General features: G+C 37.4%; 1 protein-coding gene, 1 long non-coding RNA gene and 1 pseudogene across 14 annotated transcripts in view; 2 read left to right on the plus strand and 1 right to left on the minus strand.

Moving 5' to 3' along the window:
- Nucleotides 1-20,128, minus strand: part of LOC134751805 (uncharacterized) — a 149,966-nt gene that overhangs the window by 14,592 nt on the left and 115,246 nt on the right. The window lies entirely within an intron of this gene.
- The window catches only part of LOC134751771 (hemicentin-2-like), a 634,647-nt gene that overhangs the window by 5,982 nt on the left and 608,537 nt on the right, over nt 1-20,128 (plus strand). The window lies entirely within an intron of this gene.
- On the plus strand, nt 7,869-12,046 carry LOC134751729 (uncharacterized; annotated as a pseudogene).

A 20,128-nucleotide genomic window follows, 5' to 3' on the forward strand; every position in this document is an offset into this window, starting at 1 on the left:
GGTGCAGCCGGGCTAGCACACGATTGGCGCGAGAATATCTCGCCGCGACATAGACTACCCGTCTCCCTTTAATTCATACAGTTAGTAAACGACGGGTAGTCTATCTCGCGGCGAGATACTGTCGCGACAATCATGTGCTCGGCCTACTGGTCAGCACCCCTCCGACATAATTGTAACGTATGGCCACAGGTGGTCTGCTTTAGCTCGTCGCGCTCAGCGTCGAGTTCTGTGCGCCGCCTAGCTTCAATTTACTTACCAATATGGTGACTACCATTAGTGAAACATAAAACATATTTTTTATTAGACCAGAAATTTAGCCGTTAGTACCTTCAAAATTAGATCGTCTGCTCGTTTGCCTCCATAAAAAATGCCTACAATAAAAACCTAAATCTGTATACAGGTTGCTTTTGTTATCACTGACCATACGGGGGGATGAAGATGTAGGTCATACTGAACAACTTTTACTATGGGGCCAACCCCGAAATCGCGAAAAAAAAATCTGCTGTTTCATCCATATCAGTCAATGTTTTTTATAGAACAGCTGATTTTTTTTATTGCGATTCCGGGGTTGGCTCCATAGTAAAAGTTGTTCAGTATGACCTACATGAATACACATGTATACAACCGCTCAGTGTTTGGTCAGTGATAACAAAAGCAAACTGTATATTTTATATTCTTTCACTTATCCCTGGCCTACATTAATGAACTCTTTACCGCCAACGTATAACTTGTTCGGGGAGGCTGGCAACATTGCCAGTCCCCGAAATGGGTCACTCCGGCTATTCTGCTATTAATTGCTCTTAGTGTATGGATATGGAGTAATAACAGAGATGAATGAACTAGCTATTTGGAACAGTGGGTTAAACACATAAAGAAAAACACGTCATCTCAACTTCTACTTAGATGGTAATATAATTCGTGGCCACCGCACATAATGTAGAGTCGCCATCAGATATCGGAGCGGCCAAGGTGCTCACAAATATCTGAACACGCCTCTATTATCAAGGCGCTAGGTGCGTGTTCAGATTTTGAGCACCTTGGCCGCTCCGATGTATCTGATGGCGACAGTACAGTCAGCCAAAGTGGAGGATAAGACTACGCTTTAAATTATCTAGATATAATTTACTAATAGCTTAACAAAAAGAGATTTGTCTCTAAATACAGAAAAAATAGAAGTACTGTAAATAGCACATTAGATAGTTTTGAACGAGGACTGCAGAGATTTATCTATATTTGGAAAAGTATAAGAGGATGGCAAATACTTTTAGCGCGCTGTTTTATTGATTCTGACTGTACTTGTGACAGAATTTAGTCTAAAACTTTCTAAAATGAAGTCTTGCACAAAAACTTATTAAGTAGTATGTAATTTCAGAAAATGTCTCATTTATGTTAATTATTTTATAACTTACCTATGCAACTTTGCTAACTATAGTAAAGTGTTTCGATAAACGAACTTTGCACACATATATATGTTTATCCCAATACGCTACATTACCGTTCTTCATTAGTATCTAGCTTAATTATACCGATATATATTCATATTAAAATTATTTTAAAACGTCGGGTCACTCACGTATTATTAAGTCACATCACACACATAAATAAATCAAATATTAAAAATATATTATTATTCAAATATTTAGTGAAGAGGATCCTCGAAAATTGGGCCGAAACATGTCGAGCTATTCGACTTAATAATACGTGAGTGACCCGTATTAAATAGTTTTAATATTAATGAGTCTCATGGGAATTTTATAGTTATTGAAATTCCTATGCAACTTTGCCCGTAAAATCTTCATAATCGAAATTTCACACAAAAACTTATCAACCCAATACCCTACATTAAACGTTCTTCCCCCCTCACAATTTCACACTCCCCCTTAAACCCTTAAATCCTTAAGCCCCCCCTCAAGTGATATAATTAACCAGTCCTCGTTTATCAAACGCTGCAAACTCATTTATCTTGATACAAACTCTTTCCCATTCAAATATTCAAGAGTTTCCTCGAGCGGCATTCGAACTTGGATCTGATATTGATTCATTTTTTCAAAACGGGACCCTACTAAGACTCCGCTGTCCGTCTGTCCGTCCGTCTGTCTGTCTGTCACCAGGCGTATCTCATGATTATGGATGGTATAGAAAGGATCGCAATCTCTTATGGCAGAATTGTTGTAAAAGTGACCGCGTTAAGCTTTAAATAATAGTTCCTAATCTCTCCGGTGGCGCTAGTTAGGCTCTGGGACATGAGTATAACATGAACCATATAAGGCAACAAATAACCCGACCAAATTACGTAGGTTGTTTTTGATAGTATTTCGGTGTATAGTGGCACCGCCTAATTACTATTTTTTGATGGACACTTTTCATACATAGAGATTTGGCTCCTTTATACAGTCTCCATGCTCATGATCCGTGACGGCCAGACAGTTGAAATTTTCACAGATAATGTATTTCTGTTGCCGCTATAACAACAAATACTAAAAAGTACGGAACCCTCGGTGCGCAAGTCCGACTCGCACTTGGACGGTGTTTGATATATTACACTCAAACTGAATCTCGTTCGCATTTGATGAATATACACGTACCTTGAAAACACCTAAAATAAGTCTGTTTAATTCAAAAAGTCATGTCAGTTGTAAGTTACAATCTCTATATTTAGAGATTATCTTAACTAAGTGTAGCCTTAATTATATATATTGTTTTATTTCAGGTAGTATCTAAAATTATTTATATTGTTTTATAGGTGCATTTTGGTGATTTTGGGGTTTTTTATTTCTGGGGTGGCTTTGGCCCGATTGTTAAAGTTTTTCAGTATTAAGTACTTGCATATTCACTCCTCCGATTACAAAACGTAAAAAACAAAATTACTCTAGAAGTTCGTGCGAGATAAACGGCAAATAATGACGAAATGAAATCAAATTCATGTCAATTTGTTAGTTCGAATTTCGCTCCTGGGGGCCATCTTGAGTATAAATACGAGTATTGTTGATGCTCTGACCTAGATAATGTAGATGTCCTAATAAAAAGCATATCTACCATATTACCTATAAAAAACCGGCCAAGTGCGAGTCGGACTCGCGCACGAAGGGTTCCGTACCATTACGGAAAAAAACAGCAAAAAAATCACGTTTGTTGTATGGGAGCCCCTTTGGGTACGGAACACTAAAAACAATACAGAAATTTAATAAAGTTTTTGTGGTGGTTTTCAGCGGAATAATATATTTTTGTTCGGTCTTTACAGTTTGCACATTTTTGTCATAGGTACACTTATTGTATAAATTAACGTGATAAATTATTTCTTCTGCACCAGAACGTGTCATAGAACATGTCACCATTAAACATGTCATCGTCAATAGAGGTGACAGCAAAGTGTCATCTATTGGACATGAGCATGTCAAGCATTTGTACCTTTACCTTATGTGCATGTACTCAATTTCACCCATTGGATTATACTTTCGTATATGTTGGTAACGTTTACCTCAGTCAATATTTTTTTAAATGTGAGAAACATTAGAAATATTAAATTTATTCTGTAAAGCTCCTAAGTAAATAATTTGTATTATGCCTGTTTCAGCCCGCAAAGATTCCACATAGCTTTTCGAGTACTTAATAAAGATTCCGAATTTAAATGCAGACTGCATACCAACTACCAGGCTCAGAGACGTTCGACCACAATTTCCACTGTGCCTTGTGGCAGCTGGTGACATTGCTGGTGCATGGAAAATTATGATGTGCAGTTAAATAATCTCTTCTTCTTCATTGGGCGATTAGACTCTTTTAGGCTTTAAACCTCCTCTCCTCCTATACGAAAGAAAAAGTGACCAAGACCTCCAGTGCCCAATTTGGCTATTTTGAGAAAAACTATTTTTTGGCATAAGTATGTCACGTTTAGGTCTCTGCTATACACACAGAAAGTTAAGGGCTTCATACTTGTAGCCTGTATAATTTTCTGATTGCATTCTAACTCGCACAAAACACTAGTTATGCTGTAGGTTCATTTAGACATAGTATATCTATCAATCATCAATCAATCAATTCATCAATTCTCATCTACTCAAAGGTTAACTGGAAGAAATCCCTTAAAGGGATAAGTTCGCCTTTGTACTGCCTATTTCTGTGCCATATTTGTGTTCTATGTTTTTATACAATAAAGAGTTTATATAGGTACATACATACATACATACATATAATAATAATATAGTTTTAACCGATCTAGTGACCTAATAAAAGAATTCTACTTTGATTGGGACATAGGTGATTCATGGGTGATTGAAATATTTATTTCAATCACGCTTCTAAAATTTCTACATATTAGCAGTTTTAGAATTCATCTCAGTTCCGATATTACGCCACACAATATAACGTCCCCCGTTTCACAAAGTTGTAGCTTCTGTAAAAGTTGTCGTGCTTGCAAATGGCGAGCACAATGGGCTTCGTAATAACGAAGTGTATGGAACGGAGTTCAGAGAATTATTATAGTCGCTCTCCGAGAGTTTGGCACAGAAATCACAGAACGCACAACCACCGCATTATGAAGAATAGTCACACAACGTCATCTACTTTATGAGTTAAGAGGTACGTCTTTAAATATCAGTGAAGTACCTAATTTTACAAGCTTTTATTTAACTTGCAATGTTTGTTTGTGTGTACGTAATTTATTATGTTTGTTCAGGCCAAAACATGTTCAGTTTGTTCAGATAAAATAGACTCACTTCCCATTATTCTATTGAGCTTATTAGTAAAATTCTATTAGTAAAATTTTAATTAAGATATTTAAACGATTCTGGGAATTCAACTATCTGTTCCTAAATGATTTACCATGGAATGATAATCAACAAATAATAAAAATAATCATGTTGCATTGATTCTCGTTTAATGCAATCCCTAAATATTCGTTATTGCCAATGACCGATCCGGATTCTGATTTCAATTTGTCGTTCAGCCGGGTTAGCACATGATTGGCGCGACAGTAAATATCTCGCCGCGAGATAGACTACCCGTCCCTCTTTAATTAATACAGTTAGAAAAAGACGGGTAGTCTATCTCGTAGCGAGATACTGTCACGCCAATCATGTGCTAGGCCTACTGAAACTGTTATAGATAATGGATATGATCTGTGAGCTGTCAACAGTTGGCGCTAACAGATCAAATCCATATCAATTTCAGAACAAGAAATTAAAATCAGGACCTGGCTCTTGCACTCATGAAAATAAAAATATCTACAAAATATTATTTCTAGAAATAGCACAAATCCTACATTTCCACATTACTTGTACAAACGTCGGACATTTGCCGGACGCTACCGCGTTCCGGTAACCGGAAAAATCCGGGAACCGGTTATCGTCCCGGAGATAGGATGCGGTTTTCATGCAAGGAATAGCTACGAGGTTTAGCCTAAATAACTTAATATATACTACCTTATAGGTATGGTAGGAGTTACGGAACAAAGCCAAAGTCTGTGCCAAAGTATAATTTGATGAAACCTCTTTTAAGACGTTCTTTTTTACTATGACGTGTAAAATTGTAATTTTATTAATAAATGATTGTATTGTATTGATAAGATAAGATAAGATAAGATAAGATAAGACAATCTTTATTGGTACAATACAGGTACACGTCAAATACAATTTTGTACAATAAACATAGAGATGACACAATTACAGAGTATTTCGACAGAAAATATACACAACATTGTAATGTCATCAATTCATAATTAATAGAAAAAAATAATTAATTATTAATTTATGTAAGTATATCATATAAAGTATATGTTTAAGTTTATGAATTCATAGTATATTAATTAGTATTTACTTTGTATATACTTATTTTGTAAATAGTAGGTAGCGATTATCGTTTTAATTTTTCGAGTATTAATCCTGCACCTAACAACCATCTCTTTTTAGCCCAGTGGTTGACTGGTAGAGAATGCCTTATGACATTAAGTCCGCCATTTGCACTTATAATTTTATGTGCAATAAAGTTTAAAATAAATAAATAATAAATAGAATATAATAAATTACAAAAAAAAAATTATATAATTAATTCTTATATTATAAAGTCATTGGCAGTTCCATTATTTCATTAACAGTATAAAAGTTTTTTGTGAGCAGCCACACTTATAAATTCCTTTTAAAGGATGGGTGAGACGGTGCATCTCTTATGGTATCTGGGAGGCGGTTGTATATCGCAGGGCCTATGACGTATACCGACTGCTCTGATCTTGAGAGTTTGTGAAGCGGTGCAACTAGACGGTCTCGGTGTGAATTACTTCGTAGATTATGTGAGGTCACTATGCCTTTACGTTTTGGCCGGTTTTATTTAATCCCACGGTGTAAAAAAGTGACGTTTATTGTATTTAATATTTATTGCGTGGATAAAGCTGTTTTTATTTGTTCACCAAGAAGCTATGATTTCTTCATCATCTGTTATAGATGTATGAGCAAGCTACGTATATATTTCCTGTCCTTCGTTATCTATTAGGAAATAGTGTAGTAAAAACTATTTTCAAATATGACCGAGTGGCTTCAGCAGATGATTTCACTACACTATTTATATCTGTATGTCATTGGTCTGTATAATTAACATTAAATATGAACCATACGATATGCTTGCTAATTGATATTAATTGCGAAGGAAATGGTGTATTTAATTTTTGTTAATTGTTTTCGTTTACTAGTAGTACATTTTCTGAGACTGTTGTTTTTAAAAACAACCTTGCTTCGGTAACACAAATGCCTGTAAATTGTTAACAAAATATTATTTGCACTAATCGGTGTACCATTACTGTACATACCTACATACATAAAGTTAAACCAAGAAAAGTGCCAGTGAAGAGCCGACCATCTTAGCCCTACTGCACATTTTCACAGAGGTACAACAACAGGCTAAGAAAAAAATACCTACTCGTTTTTCTGTGCTTGCTTAAGCTTTAGAAAATTAAGCCTACCTAAACCTACATCAATACGTAGAATTCAGTAGATGATTAGACATAACATAATTAAGTCGATTGATTTCGAGTACGAGTATCAGATTCCTAATTATGCTTATAATTACGTCCCTATACAATATACGTCACCGCAGACGTTAATATATATCATTATATAACCAATCAAAGCTTTATAATGAGTAGACTGTATTAAGATACCTATTGCTTATGTTCAATTAAGTATCTGTGTTCATACCATGTGTAGGAAAAGCTTAATCTTAATCCCTGCCGCTTCTTTACGCCATCGCTCTACGCAACAACATTTCAATCTTCATCTCTAGATGGTTGTCAGTCCTCAACTGTGCGTTTCTCCAGAAACTTCCTGCCTCGCACAGCTAAGCTATGGAATGAACTGTCGCCCGTAGAATTTCCGGACCTATACAACCTTCGAACTTTTAGGAAAAAAGCGTACTCCTATCTTAAATTCCGGCAACGCACTGTCAATCCCTCTGGTGTTGGGCGACGGTAATCTCTTACCATCAAGCTCGTTGCTCGTTTGCCTCCTAATATACAAATACAAATGAGTTTATCTCATTACTTTTTACAGCTTTTCTTAGTTATAAAAAGTTATATCAAAAAAAAGTGCTCCTTATCTATAACCTGATTAGGTAGGTAACTTACCTATATTACCAACTTGACAATTATCAACTGACAATGATAATTTCCTGTGCATTTTTGGGTCGGTGACTGACAATTGTCATATATTAGCATGTGGAGGGTTGTTGGAGAAAAATAATAAACCAGTCTTAAAGCAGCGCTCGTCTTTGACTCACGTTCCCCGTGCCCTAATATACTAAACATGGCGCAGTCGGTTTTTAAAAGAGATTAATAGTGCTATTTGAAGTCGAAGTGATAAGATAAATGTAATAAAAAACTGAGTGTTGTGAAATATAAAAGCAAAACTAATTACCAAGTACAATGGAAACCATTTTGCAACCACCGCCGCCATTTATATTTGAAAATAATCTTGTAAATGTGACATCTGGTAATTTAAGTAAAGAGTGGGACAAATGGAAAAAGAGTTTCAAAATTTACTATGCAGCGTGTGAAATCGGGAAGAAAGACGCCATAGTGCAGATAAATATTTTGCTTCATGTCATTGGTGATCGGTGCAGAGACGTGTACGATCAGTTTACGGATCAAACAAAATGTGATACGGTTGACAAAGTGTTGGCGAAATTTGATGATTTTTTTTACCCAAAAAAGAATTTAACGATTGAACGTCACAGATTCTTTACACGCGATCAGAGTGAATTCGAGTCCGTCGAACAGTACGTGTTCGAATTAAACAAAATGGCGGTGAAATGTGAATTCAAAGACCTGTGCTAAGACTTAGTGCGAGATAGATTGATATGTGGAATAAGAGATGGAACATTACGAGAACGCTTGTTGAGGGAACCAGATTTGACTTTAACAAAGGCTGTAGAGATTGGTAATTTGGCAGAATTATCTCGCGCACAAGCTGTGACCTTGAAATCGGAGAGCACTGAGCATCACCATGTACATGAAATTTCTAATGAAAATCAAGGTACAAACTCACAAGTGAAGGAGATTGATGCTATACATAAGGACCGTCGGTTTTCTCGAGCGCAGCGGTCAAGGTCATCGCGCACGCGACCGGGCGGGCAGTGGTCGCGTCCAGGTCCGTCGCGGCAGCAAGAGCAGCATCAGGACTCAAGGGGTGCTAGAGGAGGCCTACCTTCTTCACGCTACCGGGAGGAGAGAAAGTGGCACAACACACCGATGTATCGCGGTTGTCTACAATGTGGTGGAGTTCATGCAAAGTTTAAGTGCCCGGCATATGGACAACAATGTTTAAGTTGTAAGAAATTTAACCACTACTCGAGAATGTGTGGAATTTATGAGGTGCGTGAGGACTCTTCCGATCAGGTAAATAAACATATGAATATAAAGACAGATGATTTTCTAGAGAGTTTACAAATTTGTGGTAAAAACATAGCTTTCAAGTTAGATACCGGTGCTGACGTGAATGTCCTTCCTTTACGTAGGTTAAAACAATTAAATATTCGTGAGTCTGATTTGACTAAAACGTCCCTTAAGTTGGAAGCGTATTCAAGGGATCAGTTAAAAGTGGTAGGTAAATGTTATTTAAAAGTCACACATAGAACGAATGTGTATGTTTTACGATTTGTTGTCGTCGACACAGATTCGATGCCGATACTAGGCAAGTACTCATGTCGAGAGCTTAATTTGGTTAAGAGAGTATATACGTTACAAAAGAAAAGTGAAATTTTGGATGAATATTCAGACATTTTTGTAGGTGTAGGTTGTTTGCCAGGAAATTACAAAATAAGGCTAAAAGATGACGTCAGACCGGTAGTCCATTCCCCTAGGAAATTACCGGTAGCATTAAAAGATAAAATTAAAAATAAGTTGCAAGAAATGCAGGAACAAGGCATTATTGCCAAGGTTGAGCGCCCCACGGATTGGGTGAATAGCATGACGGTGGTAAAAAAGCCAAATGGCGACCTGCGGATATGTTTAGATCCCCAGGACCTTAACAAGGCTATTCGGCGTGAGCACTTTGTTGCCAACCTTGGAAGAAATAACTTCTTGTTTATCGGGAGCTAAGTACTTTAGTACTTTAGACGCAAAACATGGATTCTGGCAAGTGGCACTACATGAGTCAAGTACGGATTTATGTACATTTAATACGGCTTTCGGTAGGTACAAATTTCTCAGAATGCCATACGGCATCTCGTCTGCATCAGAGGTATTTCATAGGAAACTATATGAGCATTTTGAGGATATCGAGGGGGTAATTCTTTTTGTCGACGATTTATTAGTATACGCAAACTCAAAAGAAGTTCACGATCAGAGACTTAAGGCGGTACTCGAGAGGTGCAGGGAAATAAATATTAAATTAAATCGTGAGAAGTGTAAAATTGGATTAAAAGAATTAAAATATCTAGGTCATAAAATCACCCACTCAGGGATAAAGCCAGATGATAGTCATATATTAGCGATAAAAAATCTCCCGAGGCCACAAAATACAAAAGACGTCGAACGGTTTTTAGGATTGGTTACATATGTAGGTAGATTTGTCCCAAACTTATCAGAGAAAACATTCCTTTTGCGGGATCTATTAAAGAAATCTGTAGAATGGCACTGGGATCATCAACACCAAGAATGTTTTGATAAAATAAAGGAATGTTTGACTAATCCACCGGTCTTACAATATTACAGTCTCGATAAACCAGTAGTGATCTCGGTAGATGCGAGTAAACACGGATTAGGTTGCTGTTTACTTCAGGATGACCTACCAGTCTCGTATGCTTCAAAGTCCCTGTCAAAAGCCGAACAATCGTATGCTCAGATCGAGAAGGAGCTATATGCCTGTGTTTATGCGTGTGAAAGATTTTATAGCTATATATACGGGCGAAGTGACGTAACTATAGAAACAGATCACAAACCGTTAATTAGCATAGTAAATAAACCGTTAGCAAATGCACCTGCGCGATTACAAAGAATGTTATTGAGACTTCAGCCATATACCTTTAAACTTGTTTACAAGCCGGGTAAGTACTTGTTTATAGCGGACGCACTATCCCGTGCAGTTGCACCGGGCGCGAGCGAGAGCTCCGTCCCACGCGACTATCTCGAGGCGCAGGCGCAGGTGTGTGCGCTGACCACTTCAAATCCACTCACAGATTCACATTTTTTAGAAATACAAAAGTGTACTAAGCAGGATGATGAATTACAGCAGCTAATTAAAGTAATTAAGTCCGGGTGGCCGACACACAAAAATAAAATAAATACATTGTTAAATCCCTATTGGGATGTGAGGGATGAACTCACGCTTGCCTTTGGAATAGTTTGGAAAGGAAACCGCGTTGTAATTCCTAAGTGTATGCGTACAGAAATGCTACAAAAAGTTCATATAGGGCATTTAGGTATAGAAAAATGTCGATTAAGAGCTCGTGAGATTATGTACTGGCCGAATTTAAATTCACAACTATTAGACTATTTGTCGCGTTGCCAGGCATGCCTCACTTATAGAAAGAAAAATAGTAAGGAGCCCCTCATACCACATGAAGTTCCCGAGCGAGCATGGAGCAAAGTAGGTGTAGATGTCTTTCACTATGGCGGGAAATCGTTCCTATTACTAATAGATTACTATAGCAAATTTGCAGAGGTAGTAAAATTAAAATGCCTAAGAACCGAATATGTCATCACTAAAATAAAAACTATTTTTAAGAGGCACGGTATTCCCGAAATACTTATGAGTGATAATGGCCCAGAGTTTAGCTCGAACAGTTTTAAACAGTTTTCCAAAGAGTGGTCCTTCCAGCATGTGACGTCATCCCCTGGGTTTTCTCAATCGAACGGTCAAGTCGAGCGATTCGTACAGGTAATTAAAAACATGATGCGTAAAACTACGTTTGATAACACAGATTTAAACCTAGCTTTACTGGAATACGCAAACACACCCATATCATCTAGTCTACCATCCCCGGCGGAATTATTTTACAATAGGAAATTAAGAAGTATAGTTCCATGTTCACCTAATTTGTTAATGCCGAGAATACAGAAAGATGTTGTCAAAAACTTGAAGGCCCGCCAGTACATCCAGAAATTTTATTATGATAGGGGAGCTCGACAATTACCGGAGTTATACATTGGTCAAAAAGTAAAAGCTAGACATAACAATTCTTGGATAGCTGGCACGATACTGAAAAAGCTGAGTTTTAGATCTTACGTTATTCAATTACAGTCAGGCACAGTATTAAGACGAAACAGAAAACACATAATTGTCGATTCACAGTTTAGGGTTGATAATGAATTGCCGCGTGCAAATTATGATGACATAAATATACGAGTAGGTACAAATAACGCACAGCTGATCAGTGCGCCCACGTGTTCCTACGCCCGCGCCCCCGCGCAATCCCCTCCACACTCGCCCAGCACCGGTTCTAACGTTCCCATAAACAATACTTACCGAACTACTCGTTCCGGCAGGGAAGTACGACCTCCTGATCGGTGGGGATTCCCAGCCACATCATGAAGGGTGAACTACATCCAGTGAATCCAATCCCGGCGAAAAAAGTTTAGACTAAGTAGGTAACTGTACTGTTATAGGAAATCAATTGCATGTAATGGTAATGTTTAACTTACCTCAAAGTTGTTTATTTTTTAATTAACAAAATTTTTGCTTATATTATTTATTTATACCAATTTTAAAGTTTTACCTATAGATGAATTGAAATGCATTTTATTGTAATAAATACTTATTTTTACCAAAGTTAAGAATCTACCTATTAATGAATTGTAATGCGTTTTTGTTATTTACACTGATGATTATTATTTAATGAAGCAAGGAGATAACAGATAAAACTTATTGCATGTTCAGAAAGGAATGTATTATAGTCAATGAGTACCTAAATAATTTACAATGTCAACTTATATTTTGATGTTACGTGTAAAATGGATACTCGATCATAATTTATTTTTAAGTTGGTTTATATATAACGTAATAGTTTTTTTTTTCCTTTTATTTTATTAAAAAGGGAATTGTCATATATTAGCATGTGGAGGGTTGTTGGAGAAAAATAATAAACCAGTCTTAAAGCAGCGCTCGTCTTTGACTCACGTTCCCCGTGCCCTAATATACTAAACATAACAATGACACTTAGCGTCAATCACAGACATAGCATATACAAGTAGTTATAGACGCGCCATCGAGCGACCTAAGAGAAAGAATATTCATATAAAATTTGGGCAGCATAGGATTTTTACTCTTATAAATTTCGGTATTCCGCCATCGCCTCCTACCTATGATGCCACCCGGTCGGTGATAAGGACAAAGTATGGCAGTATTTTCTCTTTCCTCTTATAGGAATCGCAATAAGACTATCTTTCTCTATCAAAGAGTGTCAGGCCCTTGGCGTCAATGCATTTTTGTTGGAGCAATGGACGGTGAATTGGGACGGGGGATTTTTATGAACTTATGACAATGATTTTGGGTGGTGAATCCACTGTTTCACACTCATGGCAGTAACATCGACTTTGGCATTTGCGGCAGTAATGTCGCGCTGCAATACTGCTGCAATAATTCTTGTGTACCTTCAGTGAGACAGCCGCGTTAGAAGCAAAACATGACGAATGCTATAAAAGCATATTCTAATTTTAATTATGGGATATAATTTCGATCTGGATTAGATATGGATCGGAACTATCAGTGTCAAAAGTGACTTTTGTAGTTAAAGAAATGTCAGTTTTGAAACTGACACATCCGATCCACATCTAATGCGGATCGAATTCATATCCTATAATTAAAATTAGAATACGCCTGAAAGCTTCGTGGATCAACCTTGACTGTGTGGTTCGGGGAAGCGCCGTATTTATATCTGACCCAGTTGCGGGTTCGAATCCCGGCTCCCGACCTAACGTCATCTTTTATTATACCTACGCGCGTGTGGCGTAGATTATGGCCGTGTGTAACTCTAGTAAATATTTTTACAGTACATGTGGTGCTACTTTCTCGCACTAGTGCGTAAAAGAGCACTTTTCGTGCATATGTCGAAAGTTTAAAGGGCCATATGTACTGTAAAACGTTGTACGATGCACTTGCGAATAGGTAATTCGCAACTCGTGTCGATTTAAAACACTCCCTGCGGTCGTGTTTTAATTTATCGCCACTCGTTTCGAATTTCCTCTTTTCCGCACTTGTATCGTAAATAACTATTATCTACAACAATATCATAACCTCCCGATAATATATTCAGAAACAATAAGCTAATGGATAGATAGATAGATAGATAAAGCGTTTATTTGTTTGTTTGCTGCAAATACACACAATTTAGAAATATCGACAAACAGAATAATACACAATTAACAAAATACACAATCAATTAAAACAAAATACAAAATCTTATAAATATTAGAGATATAACCAACCGGAATAGCGGAAAGACTTGCACTGTGTGCATTGCAGCAACAGCAAAAGGGTGCCGACTCAGCTATACGCTTCACTCTTTCGAGCAAGGCACTGATATTCTGCCGGAACCCAGATCACGTGATGAGTGTAATGGCCTATATTACCAAACCTGTATCTGTGGGTGCATCGTAATCTTAAATTTACGTTATCGATAACCGATTCCTTAATTACATTCAAATTTAGAACATCTCTGAGAAACAAAGAAATGTGATTTGGCCTCTATTCTAATATCAGTCGCGATGACGTTTTATTCGAAATGAAGTGTCAGTTGCAAACAATTTTGTCAAATTTCGCATGTTATATGATGTCGAACGATATGACAGTCAGCCTCCGACTCTAGTTTATCTCTGAATTAAAAACAAACAACGGCTGCGTAACATGCGCGAAAAAGTTTGCAGAACCTGATAGTCAATTAGTCACTTACCTCTAAAACCATGGAGACTATATAAAGGAGCCAAATCTCTATGTATGAAAAGTGTCCATCAAAAAACAGTAATTAGGCGGCGCCACCATACACCGAAATACTACCAAAATAACCTACGTAATTTGGTCGGGTTATTTGATGATTCATGTTACACTCATGTCCCAGAGCCTAACTAGCGCCACCGGAGAGATTAGGAACTATTATTTAAAGCTGAAAGCGGTCACTTTTGCAACAATTCTGCCATAAGAGATTGGCATCCTTTCTATACCATCCATACCCCTAAAACTTCGCGAACCTTTGTTAAATCTCTTTCTTCTTCTTCTTTTAAAATTATGGCTTCAGCCCAGTGGGACTATTTCGCCAGTATCATTGTAAAGTCTAGCTATCGATTTACAAGAGCTAACAAATCACCGTACACTGTCTTGTACAACCGTACAATTTTTGTCGTTTTTAAACCTCTAAATCTCTTTCTAACAAGACAAAAGTCAAAATGACGTTATAGTTACGTTTATGAATACCGCCAATAATTAATAACGGATTTCCAAATCGGAACCTCATTCCTCATTGACATACAATTGCCGCCGGACTCACAGACGTAACTAACCTCCGACCGAAATACCTATGCGTAATCAATGAAAATTCAGTGAATCGTGGAAATATCGTTGGCGGTACGCCAGTCCGGGATGTTCATATTCAAAAAGCTTTGACAAGTATACCTTCCTAATCATGTCGTCCAATAATACGTTTATCTCTTTAGTTCGTTTGAATCAGAGTGTAGTTACAATAGTCTTACTACTCGCAAAAATTTCATTGACATCTTTCACGACCATCTACCCACATTTAAATCTAAGATATTGCCAAAACGAAAATAGTAGTAGTAAACCAGTAGTATTAGTTTTTATTAATTTGTTTAAGGATTGCCGTAAAATTGTAAATAATGTATATATTAGTTAATTGTTTTACAAATTTAATGTTTCTTTTTATGTATAGTTTAAGATCTCGTTCCCAGTCCTATTATACACAATCAACGCTATGTACTCCTTAATTGTCGTACTGTATCAGGTGAAGTACCTTGACACAATTTTAATGCAACATATGTAATACATACGACGTGGATGTACTTATTAAAATAAAATAAAAAATAAAAATAAAGTATGGTAATATTGGTAAATATTAAAAAACAGCACCTTATCTGTGTTTCTTTGTTTTCTTAGACTTGCACCATTCACTAACCCGTGGTTAACCGGTTAAATCCAGTTAAATCTGGAGTTACCATTGTTACTAATACAATTAGACACTGGGTTAACGTCATGAAATAAAACTATGAAAACGGATTATATCGCGTACCATAGAGGTATAATAATATAGAGATAAAATGGGGGAGGGGCAGCAAATAACCCGACCAAATTACGTAGGTTGTTTCTGGAATGTTGTCAAGAATGTTTATGAATGAATGTATAACGTGTTTTTAATTTTGTCGCATTGCGTATGTTCTGTCCCTCACGGTCGCACGGGTGCACATCTAGACAAAATACTAGGTGTATGGTTTTTAAGGTCATTTTTTGATACATGAAGATTCATTTTCTTATCTTATCTTACCTTCCATAACCAAGACTATCGTCAAGGTCGTATCGGACCCAGTCCAAATTATAACAATTACTTGAATTGAATTAGACTTGACTTGAACAGGTGTTTATTTTGAAAGGTCAACTTATACTGGCCTTCGTCACATGCGCGTAGAAGCTATTGAGAATCAACTCTTTCACACAGTGCGTTTTGGGGTGTGGCGTCATCGTCATAATGATACATATAGGCGGTAAAAAAATGATTCCCGGGCGTCTTTCTGACATACTTTTTTTATGAAGCAGTATCGTCTGCGAGCGTTACTCCAAATACTGCGTTACTGTCTTTCTGACATATAAAATCGAGGTCATAAATATATTATACGATTATCTACCTACGTCCGAGAGACGATATTCAAAGTTTAAAAAACACAATAAAATACATTGACGTACAAAATTCTACCTTTGCACTGAGGCGGAGATGAGCGGAAATGAGAGGAGACATGCGAGAATCAACCAATAGCACTGGTTCTCTTCTCCGCTCCGCTAGATTAAAATCAATAGCATTGGTTGATTTGATTCCTACACGTCTCCTCTCACCTCCGCGTCAGTGGAAAGGCCTTAGGAAAGGTAGACCGGGTTAAATCCACTTTTGAAGGGAGACCGAGTGAGTTGTGACGAGGAGAGTTGTGACATTATCGTTTTTTGGAACCTATTAACTGTTAGCGAGCTCGCAACAGTGCGCGTTTGTAACTAGTAACTTTAACAAACGCGCGCTATTGCGAGCTCTTTATTCAATCAATCAATCAATCGTTTATTGATAACAAGCGTTACACGTCATTTAACATTTTCTGTTTAGCACACTTTACATACAATTATATACGAATAATTATTTTATTATTTTCGAATATTGTGTGTTGTGTGTCGACCCGGTGACATCCCTAGTGCGCAAAACGTTCAAGTCAATAAACAAGACCAAGTGCGGGTAGTTCGAAAAACTCGCGCGCCTAGATGTTGATGTCAACTTTAGCCAGTCTTCTCCGAGACCACGGGGACAACGCCGTCCTCGAAACGTCGGAGGTAAATTTAAAACTTAATTTACGCGATTAAGTCCCGTCGTTGTTGAAAAATAACATAGAGTAACTTATACTAGAGCGGTACTGTCATAGTAAATTTTGTAACCCCAGTAAATTCACTGCCATCTGTCGACACACTTTAAAACTAAAAATGAAGATTTATAAAAATACGATAGAATGTATTTAAATATAGATAAATGATTTTTTTTATTTGCATTAATTATTTTTATGATTTTGACCCATGTTCTTTCACTGATATGCGTTAAAATTGTTAAATAACAAACGAAACCGTCAACGCCATCTATACGACTGTAGGCCAAAACTAGTAGCGCCCTCTGAACGAGAATCAAATTTTCTTGATTTTCGAGGCACGTTTTTTCCTTAGACTGTATCCATCTATTACGGAGTTATATCTATCTTTGATAATAATTATAAATATGTCATTATTTATGTAGAAATAGGATTACATTATTAGTTAATAGATTACAAAAAATTGACGATGTCACAACTCTCCTCTGTCACAACTCACCCTAACCACTTATCTTCTATTCTATATTGATGCAATTAACCAGTTTGTCGGCACGCATTATGTGTTCCGTTTTCGGAACATGCATTAGCTGTGCTGTGCTTGGCATTACGCCAAGAGATTATACATTACTTTATACTTCGTTAGGAAATTAAACTGTTGACTTAGCACCACTTGCACCATCCCACTAACCCGGGGTTAACCGGTTAAACCATTAACCCAGTGTCAAATTGTACTGGTAACCATGGTAACTTCAGGATTAACCGGTTAACCCCGGGTTAGTGGGATGGTGCCAGTGGTTCTTAGGATCAGAGACGTAGGTACCTACACGTAAAAGATAACTACCCAGTTATTGCGGCATCCGCGATCCCTCCCAAATTCATAGGGTTTGTTTGACAACTAATCCCAAGAATTGGCGTAAGTATTCGTTTTTACGAAAACGATTGCCACCTGACGTTCTAACCTAGAGGGGAAATTAACTTTATTGGGATCAGTCCGGTTACACAATGTATTCTTTCATCTAAAGCCAACTGGTAATTATCAAATTATACATAACTTAATCGTACATAAGTTCCCAAAATACTCATTTGTACTAGCCGGAGTTGAATCCGCAACCTCCGGATTGAAAGACACACGCTCGCTAGTCTACTAACGTTAGGCCGCCTTTACACCTGTAAGTTACTTGCATAATATTTACATAATTTACTTACGGTTGCATTTACACTTGCAATAAATGCTTACGTAAGTTGTGTAAGTTTAAACTTGCAAAAGTTATTACACGCCCATTTACATTTGCTTCCAAAATCAGTAATAAAATGCCTTCTCACAGTCGCCACGTTTCTCAAAAGCAGTAATCAAAGTTTCTACCTCGTCCGGTGACCAGCTTTTATTTTGCTTTTGTTTTGGACCGGACATTCTCAACTTATTATTATCAATTTAGTTCGATAAGCTGTGAGTCGCTTCCGTAAACAAACTCGAACGTGTTTAGACCTGTAATTTTCCAATTTACGTAAGCTGTGAGAAATTACAATAAGTCACTTACAATACCTGTTTACACTTGAAAAATTATCGTAAGTCGCTTACGTAAGTGACTTCCGTAAGTAAAACTTACAGGTGTAAAGGCGGCCTTACGCAGCGTCTTACGTAAGAGAATAACTCGCGAACGCGAAGCGAATGGCGCGGCGCGGCGCGGCGGGCCCACGGCGTTCGCGTTCGCAACGAGATCGCCCACGTAAGACACTTCTATAGGTATCAAAGCCGCATCGCTTCGCTTCACGTTCGCGTGTTGTTCGCCTACGCTACGCTACGCTGCGTTTTAACATTAACACATACAGTAGAGAAGTCTTACTTACCTTACTGTAAGCATAATCATAAGCCCCCGAAAACTTGAGTAATCGCTTTAACGAACACGTAAATGGCTTCCAATTGGTTCAGTAATGTGATCGCTTGTGTAGTTCCGACATTAAAGCATTGGGCAGCACCTAATCCGCTTGTTGGTTAAATTTGATACGCATGTGTGTAATAGCACAGAATAAAATAATAGTACTAGGTACAGAAGGTTCACTCTCTAGCAGAACGCGTCTATTAGGAGATATATGACCGCAAGGTGGCGCCAGCGCGAGCATGCGTCCGTTCCGTAGCGGTGCGCGGCAACTACTATGGCTAGACACCAAAATTGGTGTGGGCCGCATGTACTTGTAGCGACGCCACGTAATCGCAGAGTGAGCCACGCCTGGTAGTACCTAGGTCATACTTACCTACAAAAATTTAAAAACCAAAGTTAATAGGGTAAGTCTGCGAGTTATACAAAAAATGTATTTAAGGAAAAATTGAAAAATTCACCGCTTCAGGTGAGACTCGAACTTCCGACTGCGGAACACTGGTCCGATTGCTCTTAATAAACTGAGCTACCAAACACCCGTGAACATGATGCATGTAACTGCGTCGAAATATCGGGAGCTCACAAATAATACAAAAGGTAATCACGGTCTATATCCCGGTCAATATAAGTCTAGTGAGCTACCAAAGTTTACCAGATGCGTAATCTTTCCATTTCTTCCATTTTGTTTACAACTTAGGGGCGGTACAGACGAACTGCAATCCGACTGCAATATAATGCAATTTAATATAACACAGTGACCATACTCTGGTTGAACGTATATTACTGAATCTGAATAAATGTAAATGATACGAAATGAAATGATAATTTATTTGTAACACATGTGAATGGAGTTTCCATTATTCATTCGGAATGTCGACGTGCTCCGATGTAGGTTAACATGGACCTTAAAATATTTTTACATGTCCAATATCGGTTTCACATTATACTCATACGCCGCGAAAATCTAACTTCGCAAATTGCGGACGTTTTTCTCCGTCATTCTAATTACGCCTTCATTGAAGTAACAAGATCCCCGCAATTTGAGAACTTCTGTTTTCACGGTAATGTAATTAAAATCTGATAATTTATTATCAATCAAGCAAACAACGAAATTATTCTAAGAACAAATTAAATTATTTTCTATGAAAATATTTTAATTTGTGGTTTTTCAAGTAGACACACTACTATCATAGAGTAACTTATACTAGAGCGGTAC

The sequence above is a fragment of the Cydia strobilella genome, chromosome 23, assembly GCF_947568885.1.
Source record: "Cydia strobilella chromosome 23, ilCydStro3.1, whole genome shotgun sequence".
Lineage (NCBI taxonomy): Eukaryota > Metazoa > Arthropoda > Insecta > Lepidoptera > Tortricidae > Cydia > Cydia strobilella.